The sequence below is a fragment of the Ammospiza caudacuta genome, chromosome 10 (assembly GCF_027887145.1).
Source record: "Ammospiza caudacuta isolate bAmmCau1 chromosome 10, bAmmCau1.pri, whole genome shotgun sequence".
Taxonomy (NCBI): Eukaryota; Metazoa; Chordata; class Aves; order Passeriformes; family Passerellidae; genus Ammospiza; species Ammospiza caudacuta.
The window spans coordinates 6,109,857-6,127,145 of record NC_080602.1 but is presented as its reverse complement, the minus strand read 5'-3'; the positions used below and the strand labels follow the sequence as shown (position 1 = coordinate 6,127,145).

The 17,289-nt window shown below is 53.4% G+C and overlaps 1 pseudogene; it reads left to right on the top strand.

The window, feature by feature from the left end:
• Positions 1-218: 218 nt before the first annotated feature.
• On the top strand, positions 219-10,609 carry LOC131561677 (serine/threonine-protein kinase pim-1-like; annotated as a pseudogene).
• The last annotated feature ends 6,680 nt before the right edge of the window (positions 10,610-17,289 follow it).

Sequence of the window (17,289 nt, the reverse complement as noted above, 5' to 3'; positions counted from 1 at the left end):
ACCCAGCTGAAGGAATGTGCTGCCAGCAAGCCTCCACATGTGCGGGAAAACCTCTCCAAAATGCTGGGCTGGTGAAGGCGAGATGTTCTCCAGAAGGCTGAGGAAGCGCTGAGTTGGACACCTCTGGATTTGCCTTTTGAGCTGTGCCAAAAATGACAAAATCCTAAGGAAGGGTGTGCATCTGCCCCACTCTCTCCATTGCCCTTCCTAGTCATGGCATGGGGGGCCTGAAGCAGCTCCAGATGGAGGACAAGGTGAAGGCAATCATGGCTCAGCCTCACACAGAGGTGAGGGGGGAGCTGGGCCAATCTCTGCTGGCAGGAAGGGCCTTGTGGCAGCCCAGAGAGGCTGTGCACATTGCCAGGGAACAGCTGTGCCCTGCATGTGCCCCTGCAATGAGCTGTGCTGCTGCCAGTGCCCCTGGAGCTGTGGGGCTGCTGAGCTGTGGGGCAGGCAGAGGAGCAGGAGGGTGCATGTGCAGCTGAGCCATTCCTGGGGAGCACAGGGCTCTGGGCTCCCCGCTGTCCCAGGGCAGCCCAGAGGCCAGGCTGGGCCTGTGCCAGCTCTGGGCAAGTGGCTCAGGGTTTGCCCTGGCCTGCCTCAGTGTCTGCCAGCAGGAGCATGTTTCCCTGTGCAGCTGTTTGGACATTTCCAGGAAATGTGTCCCATGAAATACAGAGCTTCAGATGCTTTAGGTTTGCATTGTGGCCTCTGTTAAACTTTGCCTCTCTGTTAAACTTTGTGTCTCCATTTTGCAGATCTGGCTGGTTACAGTCTTACCGAGAAGTTTTCTCTGGACACTTCCGATGTTCCCTCACCCACAAAGTCCTCGCCTCCCGTCCAGAAGAGCTCTCTTTCCTCCAAGCTCAGGAAGAACCTGCCGCCTGTATGAAGAGTGTTTGAAGAAAAGGATTGATGCATTAGGCTTCATAGTTACAGCTGTACATATGTTCTGATCTTTAGGTGTAGTTTTGAATTAATGTCTTTTGATTCTGCATTTAAGTTTTGATGACATATTTTTAATTCTATATATTTTATTTTGATGATGAAAAACGTAAATAAATAAAAAAATTGAAAAAAAACAAAAGGAGAATGTGAGACCAGGACCTGCTAGCCTAGAGACTATGGGAGTGCAGCTCACTCGATGTGCCAGTGTCTCACCACATCCTTTCCTCATTGGGCCTCTCCTCTTCCTCTTTGGCCATCTTTTCTTTGTGTCATTTGTGCTGCTCTTTGTTACTTGGCAATACAGCAGGGCCACCATTGACCTGTTTGGGGGACAATGGATCCAAAAGATCCTGTCTAGTCAAAGGTTTTCTACCTAGGTGTGTTCTGTGCTCACCAAAGGCCTGAGCAAAGAAACCAAGAGAAGTGTGCCCAAATCCCAAAGCTTTGCTCCTTTGCAATCTCCCACTGATCTGGCTCACAGGTGTCTTCAATCACAATTCCATAGGTAAGAAGAGGTCATGTATTTCACTGGGAAATGATGCACTGCTTTGGCAAAGTCACCTGTATGTATATTTACCCGGGACAGCAGTGCAGCTGTGTTGTTTGCACCTTGTTTGCAGAAGGATGAGTGCCCTGGGAGGCCAATAACAAGTGACAAGGGCTCCTCAAATCTGCACTGCAGCCTGGCTGCCATTCAGCCCAGAGCTAGGGGATCATTTGTTCACGTGGACCAGTGCTTGCCAATGGAATGAATTCCTGCACAGCTTGAAGAAGCAATTCTGGATTCAGCTCCAGCTCTTGGTGGGCTGCATGATCATTGACAGTGCTGCCCTTCCAGAAATTATTCTGCAGTTTCCTTTCATAGTCATTTGAAGCTTTTAAACTTCACATTTCAGTTTGCTTTGCCTTAGGAGAAAACACTTTTGGGCCCAGTGCAAACTGTAACCTTTTGGCAGCAAAGTCCTTGTGGTTGCCTGTTGAAAGCGAAGGAAGCCAATCAGCCACTTTATATAACAGTGTTAATTAACTTCATGCATATTGCAAAATCCAAGGTCACGATAGGTTACAGAGAAAACTCTAACCCCTCCTTTTGTTTACAATACCTGTGGTTTGTCTATTGAAAACAGGATCAGTGTTCTCAGAGAGCCCAAGGACAGAATGTTTGCCTGTTATGGGAAGACTGTCTGAGAATCTTATTGTTTATAAAGTGGTGCTTGAGAGAGCCTAACTATTTATAGAATCAAGCCTAGGAAATGCTTTACAACTACCTTTTACTTTTCCCTCAACTGTATACCTTCATGGCCTCTTTCTTTAAGCCGTGCTAGAACCAGACTCTCCACAGTTGCCAGCTTCTGATGTTACACAATGTCACCTGGCTGCCTGTGTTTGCTTGGCTCTGGGTCTAGTCCCGGCCTAGCAAAGCCCAGGCAGGGTGGAACGTTGCAGGGAAAACTGGTCCATGAGCTTATGGGGTTGCCATCAGCAGCAGAGTGAATGTGCCCTTTGGGGATTCCTCTGGAGACAAAATTAGGGACCTACTCCATGCCACAATATTCTCTTAGATCTTTCTAAAATATCCTGTAAAAGGCTGTGAAACTTCACATCTCCTTGCACACCCTCTGTTTGAAGGGGGGCATTTTTGTCCCTCCTCAAAGTCATTGCTCTTGCACATCAGAAACATGAACATCCACCAACAGGAATGATGCATGGTCCTGCTGCTGCTGCTCCAGAGCACTGGGCAGGGCAGGCCTGGGTATTACCAATATGAGCACTTAATTAGCATTTCATGCTCCTTCAAGCTGTCCAATCTCAGGGATTTTTTTTTCAAAGCAGCCACTGCACCATCCCTAGGGAAGAACTGGAACTGGGAAACAGCGACTGCCAGCCTTGCAGGGGTGTGAGAGAAAACCTGACGTGTCTGCATCAAAAGATGAATGGGAAGAGTGTAATGGCCAAAGCAAACACTTCGTTGGGATAGCAAGAGCAGTTCTTTACTGCATGCTTGCATGAAGATCATTTGGGATCTCTTTTTTATGTCTCATGCAGAAAAGGAGCTCTTAATAATACCATGCTACTTAAACCAGATTGGGATGCAGCTCTGTAGTGGTTCACAGTGAAGCAGACGGCCTGCTTTGTCACTGCCAGCCCTGCTGAGCCTGCGAGGGACTGTAGTGTATCCCATGCCTGTTTTGCCTCCAAGCAGAGCTTGGTTTTCCTTATTAGTTTGGAGTAAATACAAGAGTAATAAAATGGACAATTAAACTGGCCACTTTGGAGGATACGCTCATGCTTTGGCATGTCAGTCCTGTACCTCATGCTCCCACAGCTTGTTACTCATCATGAAATATTTAAACAAAAAACCTCCGCTCTCATGTTACATCTGAATAAAACTGCATCAGATCATCAAGAATTCTGCTGTCAGGAACAAGACAAGAGCCTTCCGACACTCACTTGCAGCTGTCCCGGATTGCTGCAGCCCTTTGTGCAAAGCTGCTGCAGACAGAGTGTACGGAGTTGGTTTGGGCCTGTATGAAAGATCTGTGGAGCAGTGTGCAGGGCTCTCCTGGCAGGAAACTGTTTGTCCAAGCCCAGGGACACGGTGCCGGCAGGAGCGGAGCGGCCCCGCTCCCAGCCCGAGAGTCTGTGAGCTGAGCCACGCCGGGGAGACAAGGCAGCGAGGGGCTCCAGCCCAGCTGCTTCACTGCCCTGCCCGCCCCATGGAGCTCTGCCGTGGGAGAAAGCCGACACCGGATGAGTCCCCGAGCTTCCATCAGCTGCTGGAACTGCTCCGTGACAGCTCCTGTTCTTCCGAGAGAGACCCCGGCGCCTTCTTGGAACGCGTGTCATGGGGGATTCTGTTTGATAATAAACTGTTGGGGGTTTTCCACTTCCATCCATTAGTAATAATTTCCTATTGCTGGAAAGGGATTGTTGGCACACTTTAGAGGAGACAACTTCTTGCACAATATCCTGTTTGAAGTTGTCTGAAACTGTGTGAGACAGATGGCTTCACACAGGAGCATCCCCAAGGCTGCTGAGGGGAAGGCACAGAGGAAGACAAACCCAGTATTTCTGAGGGAACTCCCTGACACCAAACCAACCTGAGCTGTCAAACAGCAGACCTGATGTTTCGAGACATGGGCCACAGGGGAAACCTTTCAGTGTGTTTGGTCCAGGCTGGGCTATGCTCGAGGCAAAGGTGTGTCAGTGTGTTGGATAATACTCTTTTCTTGACCTAGAGATGGGGCAACTGAGAGGTGTTTTCAAAACTTTTATTCTATTTTCAGTCTCATGAGAATGGTGAGACAATACAGATGTTATAATTCACGCCATCACCATCAGAAGCCAGCTACTTCCTAATTATAATACATTATAAGCATTTCTTGGTCTATCAGCCTTTTGCCATGCCATGTTGTAGATGCCTTGAAGCCAATTCTTTAAAAATACTCTTTGTGGGTCCCACAACAATGCATCTTCCATAGCTCTGTTTTTCCAAAATCTTATTTGCTAGGCCATCTTTTGGAACTTTTCCAGCTCCATTTCTCTCTCAACAATATCTGTCCTATTCCATGGCATTTTTAAGTTAGTGTTTCTTGTCTCAAGATTTATATACAGATTCATACTGTGTGGGCCTTCTATTAGGCCCTAAAAACTTTCTACAAATCCATTTCCCACATCAGTGCACTTGGCTCCTTCTCTCCTCATTGTGCCTGGCAAGCACAGGAGCCCAGAGCTCCTGCAGAACCCATCACAGCACTCAGTGGGAGCAAACTTGTGTCCAGTCCTCACCCGGAGCTGCAGTGCCCAGCATTCCACCACACTGCAATGAGGAACTGTTCCTGCTCTTTCAGAAGGAGCTAAGGAGCTTTGGCGTTCAGATCAATTGTCTGCAGGCTCCTGCAGTGCCTGGTGCTGCTCCCTTGCCAGAGGCACCCCAGGCCAGGGGGGCACATCTGGGCTGCTGTGTCTGGCTCTGGGGCTCCCTGTTCTGGGCAGTGAGGAGGAGCTGCAGAGGCTCTGCAGGACTGACAGGATGGGCTTTGGGGCTGGCAGGAGAAGCTGAGGGTCCTGGGCTGCTGGAGCTGCTGAAGAGGAGGCCCAGGGCTCATCCTGCAACTGCTCCAAGTATTCTTTCAGAAAATCCCAGAATCAGCAAGGGTGGAACAGGCCATGGAGATCATCAAGTCCAATCCGTGCCCTGACACCACCTTGTCTCCCCTGGGCCTCCTCTCCTCCAGGATAAACAATCTCAGCAGCTCCCTCAGCCGCTCCTCACATCTCTTGTGTTCCAGATCCCTCATCAACCTTATTGCCCTTCTCTGGACACACTCTCCATGTCCTTCCTAAATTGGGGCCCCAGAACTGCAAACAGCACTTGAGGCGCTGCCCAAGCAGTGCTGAGCACAGGGGAAGAATCCCTGCCCTGGTCCTGCTGGCCACACCATTCCTGATCCAGGCCAGGAGCCACTGGCCTTCTTGGCCACCTGGGCACACAGCACAATTCCAGCAATTTGTTGGCACAGAAAATTACCATCTGGCAATTTCCCGGTGCTGGCACATTCCCCACCCAGATCTGGTGTGCACTGGCACTGCCAGTGCCCACATCTGGAAATTTTCCTCATCTGGCACCACCCATATCCAGAATTTACTGGCAAAGAAAGCTAAAACCTGGCAATTTCCCCTTGCCAGCACTGCCCAATCTGGAGTTTGTTGGCAGCAGGATCCCAAGAAAGAAGGAAGGAAAGAAGGAAAGAAAAGAGGAAGGCATCCAGATCCAGTCCTTCCTGGAGCCTGGAGCCTGAAATGGGCTGTTTGCTGGCACTGCCAGTGCCCAAATCTGGAAATTTCCCTATTCTGGCACAGCCCAAGTGCAGCAATTTGCTGGCACAGAAATCCAAAAGCCGAGGTGTCGCAGACATTTTTTCACATAAATCCTTTCTTTCAGATTTCTGCCTCTTCTGGAAGGCAGAGGCCTCAGAAGAGAATGTAAACAATTGTTATCAGCTGCTGTGAAATGCAATAGGATGCACCTATTTTGACCTGTCATTGTTTCATGTTCCCATGTTTATAAATAAGGGCCAATCACAGGAACAAGCTAGGGACAGAGTCCCTGGACACAACTTTGTTATAGATTCTTTCTTTCTATTCTTAGCTTAGCAACAGCATCTAAAACTTCTCTCTCTTTATTCTATTTAGTATAGTCATAATGTATTATATATCATATATCAATAAATCCAGCCTTCTGATCAAGAAACAAGATTCACCGTCCATCTCTCACCCTCAGCGACCCACTCAGGTCCCAGTAATACTGAGGCAGCTTCCTGCTACTGGGTCTGCCACCACCCCCACATCTTGTGTTTCATGTAACCAGAACCCAGATTTGGAAATTTCTCAGTTCCAGCAGAGCCCAAATCTGGCAAATTTCTGTTGCTGGCAATGACTCCACCTAGATCTGGTGTTTGCTGGGACTGCCAGTGCCCAGATTTGGAAATTTCCCGGTGCCTTCACAGCCCAGGTCTAGCAATTTGGTGTTAGCTAGCTTAGGAAGAGAAGTTCCTCAGACTGTGACTTTCCTTTTTCTTGGAACTGTTTAAACCTGCTCTGGACTGAAAACCCAGACAAACACCGACAGCAGCAGCTCACACCTGTGGCCCCCTGAGCTCTGGGACGCTGCATTCCAGCACCAGAGGGACTTAGAAGAGATGAAGTGAGTCAACTACAACCCACAAAAAGGACTTTCTGAATTTGCCATCTCTTCAGCACTGTCAGAGGTTTTATTTAATATTATTCATTTTTCGTGCTTGTGAATACTTTACTCGTTAAAAAAACTGAGATTTTTTTCACTTTTCTCAAGGGAAGTCTTTTCCTGAACTAGTAGGGGGAGGGGCCGCTTGAACTTGTTTTTTAGACAGACCCCTTTTGGAGGTTTCCTCCCCAAATTTGCCCTAAGCCAGCACAAACAGTCACAATGAAAATTTCACCAGTGGCATAATTTCCTGATGGAAAATCTTGTGACAGAAGCTCAACCTTGTTCTCCATGAGAGATTTTTGGGAAGAGCAGACAGGAGAAGACTCCTGGAAAACTGAAACAGCTTTCCAGATGTGAAATAAAAGAAACAATCCAAGGTGTTTTCCTCTATTTATTTCTATGCTCCCCTTTTCTATGTTGCATCCCAGTAATTCCAGATGCATCTCACCTCTAGGATCGCTGACTTAGGGATTTTTAGACACTCTAAAATACCATGAGCCACACAAATTTCCTTCCCCTGTTTTTACAGGGAAGCAACACTGGAGATGTAAGTGCAGTGCTTGGGTCAGGTAGGAATCTTACCCCAAGGGAAGGTGTCCCGACAGTGTTTGACCCTCAGCAAGGACAATGCACAGCAGCGAGCGAGGGGATCGCTGTGCCAGTGTGCAGGAGTCAGGGCTCTGCATTTGGGCTCAAGGCTGCAAAGTTCCCGTGTTTGGGCAGACGGAGGGGCTGTCCCCGGGGCGCGCGGGGCTCGAACGTGGGGCTCGTGGGGCGAGCGGGGAACGGACACGGGGACGAACGGCCCCGGTGCTTCAGTTGCAGCGGCGGCAGCGGCGGCAGCAGCGGCGACAGCAGCGGCGAGAGCAGCAAAACAGATAATTTAAAACACGCTTTCCCCTATTTTTCTTTCTCTTTCTCTTTGTCTCTTTATTTCTCTTTCTTTCCCGCTGTCGGGCACCCTTCTCTCAGGGTCCCTTGCCCGGCGTCCCTCTCCTCTCCCCGCCTCCCTCTCCCCTGCAGGGCAGGGCCATGCCCCCGGCCCGCCCCCGGCCCCGGGCGGGGCTGCCCCGTGCCCGGCCCCGGCCGTCCCGCCGCGGTCTCGCCTCCGCCCGGCTCTGGGTGTACTGGCGGTGGCGCTGCTGGGCGGGCATCAGTGCCTGGGGCGGGGGCGGCATCGCCGCCCTTCGGCTCCGCCTGGCCCGAGCCCGGCCCCGGACCCGACGCAGGCTCCAGTCCCGACCCCGGCCCCGGCTTCTCCCGGGGCCCGCGGAGCACACACGCGGCGCGGCCGCTCCCGCCGCTTCCGCTGCGGCTTCCCCGGCCCGAGCTCCGCCACTCGGAAGCGCGGCCTCCGGCCCCGAGCCGCCGGGGCCCGGGGCGGGTGGGGATGCCGGGCCCGGGGCGGGTGAGGGGCGCTCGGGGGCCGTTGCTGGACCCGGGCCGAGCGCTGACAGCCGCGTCCCGCCCGCAGGGAAGGCGCAGGAGGCCCTGCAGGAGCGGTACCGGCTGGGATCGCTGCTGGGACGCGGCGGCTTCGGCAGCGTCTTCGCAGCCACGCGGCTCTCGGACGGCGCCCCGGTGAGCGGCGGGGCCGGCGGCGGGCGCAGGCGGAGGGGGCGGAGGAGGAGGGAGGAGGAGGAGAAGGTCGGGGCGCGGCGGGACGGGCGGCGAGCTCACCCCACTGCTCTCCCTCGCTCGCAGGTGGCCATCAAACGCGTGCCGAGGGATCGCATCCGGCACTGGGGCGAGCTGGTGAGTGAGCGGAGCCAGCGGCAGCAGCCGGGCCGTGCCGGGCGAGGAGGAGCCGGGGCCCGGCGCGGTGGGAGCCGCCGTGAGCCCTGCGGGGAGAGCGGGCGTGGGTTGAGCGGGGCATGCAGAGCATCCCGGGCTGGCTGAGGGCTCCCAGAGCCCCGCACGGCCTCGGCCCCACTGACGGCGTCGTGCTCCTCCCGCAGCCCGACGGCACCAGCGCACCCCTGGAGATCGTGCTGCTGGCCAAGGTGTCCGGTGGCTGTGGCGGTGTCATTCAGCTCCTGGAGTGGCTTGAGCTCCCCGACAGCTTCCTGCTGGTCCTGGAGCGTCCGGAGCAGTGCCAGGAGCTCTCGGGTTTCCTGGCGGAGCGGGGGTTCCTGCCGGAGGAGGAGGCGCGGGAGCTGTTCCGCCAGGTGCTGGAGGCCGTGCGGCACTGCACCGCCTGCGGGGTCCTGCACCGGGACATCAAGCCCGAGAATGTCCTGCTCGACCTGGCCAGCGGGCAGCTGAAACTGATCGACTTTGGCTGTGGCGCCTTCCTCCAAGACACAGCCTACACCCAATTTGCAGGTGAGCCCTCGCAGGGGGTGCTCCTGGGCATCTCGTGGCCCAGCCTAGGTGCAGCACTGGGGCTTCCCCCTATTGCAGCCGGGATGGAATTGATGCTAGAGCCGAGTTGATTTGGGTGGGGTGTGAGGGCGGCCAGCTCCCAGCCCTGCTGACAGCCTTCAGCACCCACTGTGCCCTGGGCTGGGGCTGGAGCTGGGGCAGCCAGCCTGACACAAACCCCCATGGGGGCAGCAGAGAGGGGGGTCTGACCCCATTCCCCGGATGGTTTGGTGTGCAGGCAAGGAAGGGCTGGACTGCTGCGCTCTCCTTGTTCACCTTGGCTTATTAACATTTTTGGGGGCCATGCAGGTGGGGAGGAGAGTGGATTTTCTCCACTACTGGGTGGGTTTTTCCTTTGTGTGTCATGGTTGGGCTTTCCCAGGGATTGTGCTGCCCTCTTCCAGTCCAGTGGCTTCTTTTCCAGCCGCGAGTTTGTGCACAAGTCCCAAGTGCTGGTGAGAGGGCAGCGCTCACCCCGTGTGCCTCTGGGGCGGCCCCCACATGCCCAGGGATGCTGGGGCTGGGCTCTGGGAGCAGCAGCAGCCCCCTGCTGAGCTGTGTCTGTGTTCCACAGGAACCCTGTCCTACAGCCCACCAGAGTGGATCCAGCACCAACGCTACCACGGCGAGGCAGCCACGATCTGGTCCCTGGGCCTCCTGCTGTGCCACCTGGTCATGGGGAAGCACCCATTCAGGAGGGGCCAGGAGATCATCCGGGGGCGAATCTTGTTCCCATGATGGCTCTCTCAAGGTGGATCCTCATCTCTGGGCACGGGGGGAATACCAGTGCTGGGAGACAGCAGCGGGCTCATGGGCAAACCACTCTGGCAGCTGCTGAGGAGGTTGCACATGTCCTGCTCTCCTGCTGTCCTCCAAACAGAGCATCCATGGGGAAGTTTAGGCCCAGCTCTGGTCACACCCAGCATGATCTGGGCATGGGAACAGGAGGGCAACTTCTCCAACTGACTGGTGATTTCTGGTTTCTCTCCCCAGAGTGCCAAGATGTTATTAAGAGGTGTTTGTCCATGCAACCCTCGGACAGGCCATCCTTAGAAGAGCTTTTCTGTCATCCTTGGGTGAAGGGTGTTTCCCTGCCCTAGAAGACTGAAGAAATCCACGTGCACAGTTGGATCCAGGGACCTAGCAGGTACCAGCTCCACACATCTCTTGGCAATCAGTGGCAAAGCAAACCAGGCTGGTTTTGTCCTGCCTGTAGCTCTGAGCAGGGGTCAGCAGAAGGGAACATGCAGCTCTTGGGCTGGAGCTGAGCTGGAGACCCGGTGTGACAAGCACTGGTGGCCACCATCCCCCTGGTTTTGTTTGTATGGTTCATGGATGGCTGGGGCCCTGGGCAGAGCCCTGACAGCCTGGTCTGACCCCAGGGAAGGAGAAGGAGCCCCTGGAGAAGCTGTTCCAAATGGGGCTGGTGCTGGAGACACCAAGGACAACCTCAAGGATGATAATCTCTTCCTTGGCCTGGCCAGCTGAAGATGATGGACTTGGATTCTGGCACCTTCTTCAAAGCCAGGCTCCAGGTCCAATTTGCAGGTGAGTCTATAGGTAGGGGGTTGCTCCCGGATCTGGGCATGGCACAGCTGGGCACCAAAGGTTCCCCCTTTGCTGGGGCAGATACAATGAATTCTTCAGTCAGCTGCCCAGCTGCTTTTTGGCTCTGGGCAGCTGCTGAGGGCTGGATGTGCCCTGGCTGGCTGCAGGCTGGGCACATGTGCTGCCCTCCTGCTCTGCTGCCAAAGGCAGCAGGGATGGGCAGCTCTGGGCACTGCCAGCATGGCCTGGGCACCGCAGGCCTTGGCACAAGGGCACAGGAGCCCTCAGCTGACGGGCGGTTTCTGCTTTCTCTCCTTGCAGCCGGGCTCTGCGGGTGCTGAGGCTGCTCTGGGCTCTGCCAGGGCTCAGCTGGGCTCAGCCCTGGGCCCAGCTGGGCTGGCTCTGCCCTCACATTGCTCTGACAGCTCTGCATCAGACAAGCCCGTTGTGAGCACAGCGCCTGAGCTTTCTGCTTTGGCAGGTGAGTGAGACTCTGCTGCAGGCCCAGAGATTGCAGCTGGGGACACACATCCAACTGGCAAGGACCCAAACTCTCCACAGTCCCAGCTGAACGCCTGGATCTGCACAGGGTGTTTTGTCTGTCCCATTCTTCCTTCTTGATTGGCTGGAATTGTGCAATTGCACTTTCTTCCTCCTCTAGAAGTGCCACGAGTGGGCCAAAGCTGGCGAGTGGGCCGTGCTCCTGAGGCAGTGCAGTCTGGAGCTGGTGGATGGAGAATTGCCCTTCTGCACTTCCATACCAGAGCAAAAAGCTGTCAGAGGGACTTTGTGACTCTAAGAAATCCCTGAAAGTTTCAATGGGAATGTTCCGCTCATTCCCAGGCTGAGAAGGAAGGTCGTCTTGTAAAGGATTTGGGCTTTGAAAGAGTTTCCATTCCCAGTCCTGCTTGGAGCTGGAAGGGCACAAAGCAACTTCCTCTTGCCTCGACCACAATTTAAAATAACAATATTGGAAACAATCCCCAAAAACTTTTTAAAAAGACTGCTGAGGTCAGTAAGATGGATCCATGCCATCAGCACATTTACAAAGTAAATAACTTTTCTTTTCAAAAGATCAGTTGCCTCTTAATTCAAAGTTAGAGATGACTTTTCACTGCACACTTGGGGTTTTTTTTTATCTTTCACATTTCATATAGTTTTTGATTACTTTTTCCTTTTTTTTCCTTTCAATAGAAAACATGTCCTATAAAAGGAACGTCCTTTGCTCCTGGTTCCCATGTGGAGCAGCTCCCTTCCTGCTGGCTGAGCTGCTCAGGCAGAGCCCGGCAGCTCCTGGCCCTGCAGGGCTGAGGCTTTTCCCCGTTGCTGGGCACAGACTGATGGAGCAGCACTGCTGAACACGGGCACACAGAGGGACCAGCAGCAGCTGCCTTTGGCCACCTGGGGCTCCAAGGCCCAAACTCTGAGCATCCAGGGCTGGAAGAGACTGGCAGGATCTGATCCCTGACTCTGGGCCAGGGCTGCACAAATGACCCCACAGCAGCAGCAGCAGCAGCAGATGGAGCTGACTTTGAGCACAGCCCCTGCCCCTCTTCCCTCCCGTGTGCAGCGGTGTCACAGCAGCCTGAGGCACCTGGGAGCCCCCAGGGCCAGCAGGGACTGGAGATGGCAGCCCTGGGCTCCTGGAGGCTGTGCAAGGAACGGAGCTGGGCACTCCCTGTGCATGGGGAGCTTCCAGATGGAAAAGGCTGCTGTGCCCAGGCAGCTGCAAGGGCACAGAAAGGAGGCTCTGGAGCACTGGATCTGTGCCAGTGCCACAGTCCTGGGCAGCAGCCAGCGAGCCCTGGGGGAACAGAGGGCACAGCAAGAGGGACAGAAGCAGGCAAGGGCAGAGACCGGAGAGAGCCAGGCCTGGGAGCAGGAACAGCTGCTCCATTGTACTCTTGGAGAAAGCTCTTGGCTGGTTCAAAGCAGTGAAAGGCGTGAAGGGCAGAGAGGAGGCCACAGCAAGCAATGCTCCTGTTTGCACAGCCTCCCCTCTCTGTGTCCCAGAAGGAATTGCATGGACTGTGTTTTTCTCTCCGAGCCGTCTCGTTCAGCATGAGCAGCTCAGCACCAGGAGCTGAAGCCTCAGGCCACAGGAGCTGGGCAAGAGGGAACTTTTGGAGCAAAGGAATGCTGCTAAAATAGCCCCAGCTGAATGCAGTGGATAGAATCATGGAATCACAGAATCCTTTCTGTTGGAAAAGCCCTCTGAGCTCACCCAGTGCAGCCGGTCACCCAGCAGTGCCAAGCCCAGCACTAAACCACGTCTCTGAAGTGCCAAGGCCTGGACACCAGCCCTGAGTGAGGCCTGGACAGCAGGCCCTGAGCCAAAGGTGGCCTCTGGATGAACCTTCCAAGCAAAGGTTATCTTTGTATCTGCTCCCTGATGAAATATGCATGGTCATTAGCACTGAGATAGATGTAGCCACTCATTAGTGAGACATGTATTGACCTTTGTGTATTTAGAAGCCAGACAAGGCCATGAAATCTGACATCTGGCCTTGTTTGGGGCTGTATGGTCAAAGTCAGCTCCCTTGGTTCCTCCTTGAGCCCTGGCCAGGCTTTGGGAGGGACCCAAGAGGAGGATGAAAGCAGATGTTGCCACACTAGCAGTGCTGTCAGTTTGTTCATTCAGCACTGTCAGAGCTGGGCCCTCTTGCAGCGGGGTTGGAGCCTCACCTGGGGCTGGAGGCACCTGCAGGAATTCCCAGTGCCCAGGAGTGGCTCTGCAGCCCTTGGCTGTGACAGCTTCCCCAGCTGCTGTGTGGGTCTGGGGGATGGTAAAGGCTGAGGGTAAATGCTGCTGGATCTTTGTTAATCACTGCAGGCAATCTTTGGTGGGGATGCTTGGGTGCATTGCTGAGCTGCTCCTTTTGTGATTCTTTGCTGCTCTGAACTGCAGGAAATGACACTGATTCCTTCAGCTGGAGTCTGTGTCTCTGGTGCTGACCCTGCCCACTGGTAAAACAAAACTGGCACAGTCTGGCCAGATGCCAACAAAATGTCACTTGTTCAGTGTCAATGTGAGGAATCAGTCCCATCAGAAATTGCCAGCTGGGAAGCCCTTCCCTGGAGTTCCCTGGCTCTGGAGTGGGCTGAGGTTGGAGCCCTGTGGGAGTAGTGGGGCAGTCGGGTAAAAGAAGCTGCACCCCTGGATGTCTTCAAATGCATCCGAAAATTGCATACGGAAAAGGAAACAACCTTGTGGGTTTGGGCAGACAAAGATGAATTTGTTGAGAGTACATAGGAAACAGCACCTTCAGAAGGAGCAATTATTGTTGGAATGCTCCCACATGGAGCCACAGAAGAAGGTTTTAATCTTGAGCTCAGATGCACTTGTGCAAGTGAAATATCAATATAATAAATAACTATATACATATTTAGAGGATAATAAGACCTTCATGTTTATAGATTTATATCTATATATGTCTATATCTATGTATCTATATCTATATTTCTATATCAATATGTACATATAAAATAAGAATAATGTGAAATAGTGCTGACAATACTAATTTGGTATCTTTGGCTGCTCAGGGATGTAACACAAAATACCCTACAGAACAGGATTGGCCAGGACCCTAATGTCAGTGGTCAACTTTGGGAGATTGTATACAATGAAAAAAGGAGAAAGGGAGGAAATTGGCTATTTTTACAGGGTGTGCTGATACTGTGATGCAGAGTGCTTTGTCTGTTCCTGTGAAAAATACAGTGATTTTGCCTGCAGGGTTTTTCACGTACCAAATTATGCACAAGCTGCAGGATTGGTTGAATGGCTCAAGGGGTTGTTAAAAGAGCAGTTGAAAAAATGAGGAGATGGGAACCTTTGCCCATGGAGAACCCATCTCCTAGATGTGCTCCATGCCCTTCACAATGGCCCACGGGGGAAATGGAAACCCCCTGGGTGTGCACGGCTGTCCCCAATTTGCAAATCCAGCCATGGGCAGTGAGACTTGGGGTGCCTGGGAAATTGTTCTGGCTGTGATGGCCCCTGGCAGGGCCAGCCCAGAGGCTGCAGGGCTGGGCCTTCATGCATTGGAATTCATTAGTATAAATTCAAAGCCAATGAGAGCTATCAATACTGGAACAGGAATTCAGATTCCTCCAGGACACTTTGCTTTGGTAACTGCGCCCTTGGAGCTTGGCCTTGCAAAGTGTTCCTGTCATGGCAGGAGGAATTGATGCAGAATATTCAGGAGAAATTACAGTAATTCTGTTAAACAATAATGAACAAGATTGGATTATTAAACCCCATGACAGGGTAGCACAATTATTGACCTCAATCTTAACTGTGTTATTGAAAGAATTGTTAGGAAGGTTGTAGTTCATTGTAGGTCTCAGGACTGATCAAAGTACCAAGGCCTGAGCAGGCTGTGATCATGGCCTGAACAGGCCCTGAGGTAAAGTTCACCTCTAGAGGAACCTTCCAGCCAAATGTTATATTTGTATCCAATCCTTAAGGAAGCGTTATTACCAACATGATCAGTGTATGCGTTCTTTGATAAAACAAGGATTCATCTTTCTGTGTTGAGAAACCAGACCTGGCCCCATCTGGCCTTGTTTGGGGCTGAAGGATCAAAGTCAACTGCCTTGGTTCCTCCTGGAGTCCTGGCCAGGCTTTGGGAGGAACCAATGAGGAGAATGAAACCAGATATTGCCACAAGTAGCAGTGATGTCAGCTTGTTTGTTTAACAGTGGAAAAGCTGTGTCCTCTCCCAGTGGGGTTGGAGCCTCCTTGCCTGCAAAGGTGGAGGCACCTGCAGGAGTTCCCAGTGTCTGGGAGTGGCTCTGCAGTCCTTGGCTTCCCCAGCTGATGTGTGGGTGTGGGTGATGGTAAAGCCTGAGGGGAACTGCTGATGGATCTTTGTTTAATCACTGCAGGCAACCTTTGGTAGTCATGACTGGATGGATTGCTGAGCTTCTTTTGTAATTCTTTGCTAATAATGATGTGCTTTGTTGAGCTTATCCTTTTGTAAATCTTTGCAGCTGTGCATGATATAAATGACACAATTCCTTAACTTGGTGTCTGTGTCTTTGGTAGTGACCCTGCCCACTGGAGAAACAGGGCCCCCTCTTGCCTAAGTGTTCCCTGGGAAGGCAAAAGCCCTCCCTCCAAAATTCCCCCCTTCCTCCTTGTTCCCCCCTGCCAATACCCTGAGCATGATGTGCTCTGCTCTGGGCTATGCTGGGGGTCAGTTGGGGTCCCCTGTCCTGGCTGTGTCCCCTGCCCAGCTCCCCCGCAGCCCCAGCCCCTCCCCAGCGTGGCTGGACGAGGGGCAGGACAGGCCTTGGCTGTGCTGCAGCTCAGCAAGAACAAAACCATCTCTGCGTGCTCAGCGCTGTGCTCAGCACCCGGCCCAGCAGTGTCTCAGTGCCAGGGGCTGTGCCCTCAGTCCCTGCCGGGGGTTTCCATGGCAACTGCCAGGCCAGGTGACCCAGGTGTCCCCCCAGTGCCGGTTGCCATGGAAACAGTGCCCAGCCCTGCCCCTTTCTGTCTGGCTGACCTGGCCTTTGGCCCTGGCAGTGCCGGTGGCTGCTGGTTCCTGGTGCCAGAGCGGCCAGCGCGGCACAGGGCAGGTGGCCATGGCACAGCCCCCAGCAAGGGATCCCCTCTGGCTCTGGGCACTGACACCAGCCCTGAGCAAGGGCCCAGGGCAGCTTTCCAGATCAGCAATAAAGAGATTTAACTGACCTAGCCCCAATCCTGAGCCCTGGTGACATCCCTGGATGTGACTCCATTCCTCAGCTGCTCTGAGTCCCAGGGCTTGGATGGGAGAAATATTGGGGTGGGGGTAGGGACAACATCTGAGTGATTTTCATCCATGAAGGGTCTTGATTTTCATATCTGTTCAAACTGCATTAGGAGGTGCTGGGGGTCAATATCAATTGGACATTGCTGATCTCAGTCTATGAACAGGAGAACAAAACTGAACAGGACAAAATTCTCTCTTCATTGTTTTCAATATAGTAGATTCACATTGAATAGAGTTGTGAAAGCTGTGTAATTAACCACAGAAGGATTAAAGACTTGAATTATTCCCAAGGGCTTGTCTTGTTTGGGTGTTTAGAAGAAATGTTTATGAACTTTTCTCATTGAATTCCTGAACTGAAGAGCCCAAGAAAGAAGTGGCCTGTGGAGTAATAAAATTCATCAGCAACCTTCAAGTGGCTGAGGATCCATCCCCAACAGAGCAGCAATGAACAGAAATGGGCACAGCTTTGTGGCTGCCCCAGCTTTGGCCTGGGCCCTGGGCCTGGAGCAGGAGCAGCTCTTGAGGGCCCCAAGGCCGGGGCTCTTGTGCTGCCCTGGGCAGATGGGATGGCAGCAGGGGCTGCAGAGCTCTCAGCGCCTCAGCCTGAGGGGAGCAGGGCAGCCAGGGAGCCTCCTTTGGCCTTGGCCAAGCACCTTCCCCCATGGCTGGGGCTGAGTCCTGTGGCAGCTGCAGCTGCTGCTGTGCCCTTGCCAGGGGCTGAGGCCGTGGGGCAGTGCCCAGAGCAGCCTGGCCTGAGCAGAGCTGTGGGGCCAGAGGCGGCTGGGCTGGGCTGGGAAGAGGCCCTTGGTGCTGCCCAGAGCTCAGGGCAGCGGGCAGATCTTGCAGGGAGCTGGGCTGGGCTCAGAGAACCTGGCCCAGAAACCATCAATGTCTATCTCAGCCTGGCTGAGCGTGCAGGGG